Consider the following 5,902-nt stretch of genomic DNA (forward strand, 5'->3'; position numbering starts at 1 on the left):
TCCTTCCTAAATTGTATAGTTATTGCCCAAATGTGATCAATACAATCATCCCAAATTTTGCTAGCATTCATAAGGAGAGAGAGAGAGAGAGAGAGAGAGACACACACACACAGAGATGGAGAGAAGTAGAGAGAGAGACAGAGAGATGGAGAGAGAGAGAGAGAGACAGAGAGATGGAGAGAAGTAGAGAGAGAGATAGAAGACAGAGAGAGAGAGAGAGAGAGAGAGAGAGAGAGAGAGAGCATGTGGCAAGAGGTAGAGCGAGGTGTGTGTGTGTGTGTGTGTGCACGCATGTGCACGTACTCTATGTGTGTGGGGAGAGAGAGAGAGAGAGAGAGAGAGAGAGAGAGAATTTACCATGGTAGTTTCAGAATGTATGTTGCTTCACTACACATTCCTCCATCTGAATGCACATCCTTCTCATTCACATGCTTGCATCTAATTTTGATTGTTCTTCCTTCAAATTTAAGATCCTCCAAAAGGTTCACAAGGGATGTGTCTATGTGCGGCCAAGGGTAGAGATAGATAGATCGATAGAAAGATAGATAGATAGATAGTGCGGGTAGAGATAGATAGATAGATGGATGGATAGAGAGAGAGAGAGAGAGAGAGAGGGGGGGGGGAGAGAGAGAGAGAGGGGGGGAGAGAGAGAGAGAGAGAGAGAGAGAGAGAGAGAGAGAGAGAGAGAGAGAGAGAGCAAGTGGAAATACTATTATTTATATTATTGTGTGCCAATCGTGTGGCTTCAGACCACTAAGTTTCCATTTGACGTAAAGGAACCCTTTAAGTTATGCATGTACCTGACTGGGATTTTGATACTTGCGATAACACTCTTTGAACACATAGGTCTTTTTTTCTTTGTGCAACTCATGGTGCCTTTGGTAAAATCACCTTTCTTGCATGGTTTTGGTTTGACCAAAAGACTCTTTTGGTTTGCATCACTCTCAAGTCCTATTGTGCTTTTGGGTTGTTTCTACCCCCAATCATATGCTTCCATATACTTTTTGTTACATTTTTGAATATATACATTGGGCCCAATAGATATGTGACTTTATGTTGCCTCCAATAAGAAAGTATAAAGAAATTGCATGCTTTTGATCATGCCAATGTTGCACCCAATCTCTGGATCTCATGACTAGAGGAAAACATTGTACAATGTTTTCCTCTAGTCATGAGATCCAGAGATTGGGTGCATGTACAATGTTTTCCTCTAGTCATGAGATCCAGAGATTGGGTGCAACATTGGCTAAGTTATGCATGTACTTGATTGGGATTTTGATACCTGCGATAACACTCTTCACATAGGTCTCTTTTTCTTTGTGCAACTCATGGTGCCTTTGGTAAATCACCTTTCTTGCATGGCTTTGTTTTGACCAAAAGACTCTTTTGGTTTGCATCACTCTCAAGTCCTATTGTGCTTTTGGGTTGTTTCTACCCCCAATCATATGCTTCCATATACTTTTTGTTACATTTTTGAATATATATATTGGACCCAATAGATATGTGACTTTATGTTGCCTCCAATAAGAAAGTATAAAGAAATTGCATGCTTTTGGATCATGCCAATGTTGCACCCAATCTCTGGATCTCATGACTAGAAGAAAACATTGTATTCAAAAAAATTGGACTTACATAAAGTCCAATTTGAAAATTGGGACTAAATACAAGTCCAATTTCTTTGAATATCATAGTCCCATGGCTTTTTTTCCATATACTTCAAAACAAATACTGCAATATTGGTTGAAACTTTACATACCCACTTAATATATAGAGTAACCATTGGCAATTTTTCTAGCAAACTTTGAAAACCCAAAATTTTTCAAATTACCAAATACTAGATAATACCTTCTATGATTAACCAAATAATTACACTTTGGTTGACACCACATAGTTTTGAGCCAAAGTCCTAATTATATCAAGATGACTTGTTCTCTTGGAGAGACGGTGTACATATACACCTTCTTGGTGTAAAAATACACCGTTTAAGTGTAGGCCTTTTTCAATTACAATTGTGTGCCTGCTTCTTTGGACCAACTTTATGATGAAGGGTGGGGCTTGTCCCCCTATAATGTCACTAGGGAATCCAAGTGGAAGCAAAAAATGCATGTAGATGAGAACTTTTTGTTATATATACATATATATATATATATATATGTATGTAGTGTATATATATGTATATATATATGTGTGTATATGTGTATATATATGTTATATATATATATATATATATATATATATACACACACACATACATACATACATATATATATCTGGATATATATATATATATATATATATATATAGATGTATGTATGTATGTATGTATGTATGATGTGATATCTATTATAAAATTTTCCAAAAAACAACTCGAAAAATGTAGAATTTTTCAAAGTTAAAAAAAAATCAATTATTTTTCTAACATGTGGGTTGAGCCATATGTGCCCCCCACTCTCAAAGATGTGGCGTGAGCCACATGTCCCCCCCTTCCCCACATGTGGTGTGAGCCACATGTGCCCCCCCTCCCCACATATGGCTTGAGCCACATGTGGCCCCCCGCCCCCCAAAACATGTGGCGTGAGCCACATGTGCCCCGCCCGCCCCCCCCCCCCCCCCCCAACATTTGGCTTGAGCCACATGTGCCCCCCCCACAAATGGCGTCAGCCACATGTGCCCACCCCACCCCCAACATATGGCTTGAGCCATATGTGCCCCCCCAACATATGCCTTGAGCCAAATGTGCCCCCCCCCCCCCCCCCCCCCCCCCTTATGGCTTGAGCCATATGTCCCCCCCCCGAACATATGGCTTGAGCCAAATGCCCCCCCCCCCCCTCTCTCCCCCCAACATGTGGCATGAGCCATATGTGCCCCCCCACCCCACCCCCAACATATGGCTTGAGCCATATGTGCCCCCCCCCACCCCCAACATATGGCTTGAGCAATATGTGCCCCCCCCCCCCCCCACCCCCAACATATGGCTTGAGCCATATGTGCCCCCCCCCCCCCCCAACATATGGCTTGAGCCATATCAGTGTCCCCCCCACCCCCCAACATATGGCTTGAGTCACATGTGCCCCCCCCCCCCCCCCCCCCTAACATATGGCTTGAGCCATATGTGCCCCCCCCCCCCCCCCCCCTAACATATGGCTTGAGCCATATGTGCCCCCCCCCCCCCCCTCCCTAACATATGGCTTGAGCCATATGTGCCCCCCCCCTCCCCCCAAACATGTGGCTTGAGCCATATGTGCCCCCCACCCCCAAACATGTGGCGTGAGCCACATGTGTCCCCCCCCGAAAAAAGATATATATTTAAAAAAAAACATGTGACTTGATGATATAGATTTCAAACAAAATTCAAAAAATTTCCCGCCATTCCCCCACTTCCCTAATTTGAAATTTGAAAAAATTTCTCGCCATCCCTCTCTTTCCTATTTTGAAATCTATGGCGGGACAAAGGAGAGGGGAGGGGAGTGAAGTAGAAATTTCAAAAAAATTCCCGCCATCCTTCTCCTTGACTCCCCTCCCCTCTCTCCTCTTTCCTCTTTCCCCCTTACCTCCTCTCTCTCACTTCGCCCCTCCCCTCTCCCAGCCCCTCCTCTCCTCCCTCCTCTCTCTCATGTTGCTCACCGATACCCTCCTCTCTCTCACGTCGCCCACCTCTCCCCTCTCCCCTCCTCTCTCTCCCATCACTCAACTCTCCCCTCTCTCTCTCACGTTGCCCTTCCCCTCTCCCCTCTTCTCTCTCATGCAGCAGTCCCCTCTCCCCTCTCCTCCTCTCTCTCTCACATCACTCACCTCTCCGTCTTATCTCTCTCATGTTGCCTCTCGCCTTCCCTCCTCTCTCTCTCTCTCTCTCTCGCCGCCTCTCCTCTCCCTCCTCTCCCCTCCCCCCCCCCCCCCTCTCTCTCTCTCATGTCGGCTCTCTCCTCCCCTCCTCTTTCTCACGTCACTCAACTCTCCCCTCCCCTCCTCTCCCTTTCCCTCCTCCTCCTCTCACCACATGCGATGTGGGTGAAAGGGAGAGGGAGGAAGTGAGGGAGGAGTAGGGAGACGGTGAAGGGGGAAAGGGGCGGGGGGGTTTAAGAAATAAGGGGGAGAGGGAGTGAGGGTGGAGTAGGAAAAGGGAGAGCAGGGAGCAAAGACTAGGTGAGAGGGAAGGTGAGGGAGTGGGGAGAGGGGGAAGTGTGTGTGTGTGTGTGTGTGTGTGTGAGAGAGAGAGAGAGAGAGAGAGAGAGAGAGAGAGAGAGAGAGAGAGACCCCCCCCCTTCCCACCAACATATGGCGCACGCCATATGTTACCCCTCCCCCCCCTTCCCACCAACATATGGCACACGCCATATGTTGGTGGGAAGGGGGGGGAGGGGTAACATATGGCGTGCGCCATATGTTGGTGGGAAGGGGGGGGGTTAGAGAGAGAGAGAGAGAGATGAGGGGGGGGGCTTGAAGTGGGGAGAGAGAGAGAGAAGGGGAGGGGGGGGTTGAGAGAGAGAGAGAGAGCCTTTAATTTCCCCGTCCTCACCCTCCCTCTCCCTCTCCATACTCCCCCGTGACTCCCTCCTCTCTTCTTACTTCCTCCGCCCTCACTTTCCCTCTACCCTCCTCTTTGCTCCCCCCTCTCCCTCTCCTACTCTCTCCCCCTCTCCCTCTCCCAACTCCCCCCTCACTTCCTCCCCCTTCCCCTTTTTATATGCACATGTGTTGTCTGCCCTCCCCCCCTCTCTAATTTTTTTTTTCATATTTCTAATTTTTAATCAAATCTATACCCGAAAGTGAGAGTTTTCAAACCATGTCCCATCTTGATTTTTTTTTCAAAATTAATAGCATAAAATTAGGGCTTCTAAAAAAAGTTCCTAGATTTGAAAATTTTTGCTTTTTCTCCCCAAAAACATATTTTCACATTTGTTTTTTTTTTCATTTTGTACCTCAAAATGGGGGTTTTTTAGAACAATTGTTCACATTTTGACTTTTTAAAGAAATTAACAACATAAAATGGGGGTTTCTAAAAAAAATGCTTGTAGAATTTGCTTTTTTTTCTAATTTTATGCCATTAAACTAGGGTTTAGGGTTTATATCTTAAACAAAGGAACTTATTTTATATTTTAGGGTTTAGGGTTTAACTTTTAAGATTTGGGGTTTAGCATTTAGGGTTGAGGGTTTAGGGTTTAGCATTTAGGGTTTAAGGTTTAAGGTTTAGGATTTAGGCCGCAATAGATGCCACTATCCTTGCAAAATGGCACAAGAGATATGGTCATGTCAATTTCAAGAGTTGTTAGGTCTCACGAATCATAATATGGAAATTGGGATTCCAAAGCTACAGTTTCTTGCACACCAGGTAAGGAGACACATTATGACCTCTAAGAACAAAATCCTTACAATGTACTAGGTAGGCTTTATGACACAAATTTGCATTATCTTTTCAAGTTCTTGCTTGAAGAGGTTTCTTTGCTTCGTTTTTGTATGAAGAAGAAGAGAGAAAGGAGATTTTTGAAGAGGGGAATAGAAGAAAGAGGAAATTTCTTGAAAGGGAGAAGAGGCGAAGAGAGGGAGGAACATTTTTTAAGAGGAGTATCCCTTCTCCTTTGGATCCCTTCCCTTTCCCTACTTTACCCTTTCCATCATTTTTCTATCTTTCCTCCCCCTTTTTTCTTTCCCATGTCTCTTTCCCCCTTTCCTCCCCCTTTCCATTTTCCCATGTTTCTCCTTCCCCTTACCATTTTCCCATGTTTCTCCCCCACGTTTCCATTTTCCCATGTTTCTCTCCCCCTTTCCTCCACTTTTCTCACATCGGTCTTTCCATATCTGCCCCCCTTTCTCACATTGATCCTTTCCTCCACTTTTCTCCCATCCATCTTTCCATATTTGCCCCCCTTCCCCCCTCCTTTCTCATCCCTTTCTTGCCTCCTTC

This window comes from Dipteris shenzhenensis, chromosome 10, assembly GCF_047967505.1.
Source record: "Dipteris shenzhenensis isolate YYH24624 ecotype China chromosome 10, Dip_SZ_1.0, whole genome shotgun sequence".
Taxonomy (NCBI): Eukaryota; Viridiplantae; Streptophyta; class Polypodiopsida; order Gleicheniales; family Dipteridaceae; genus Dipteris; species Dipteris shenzhenensis.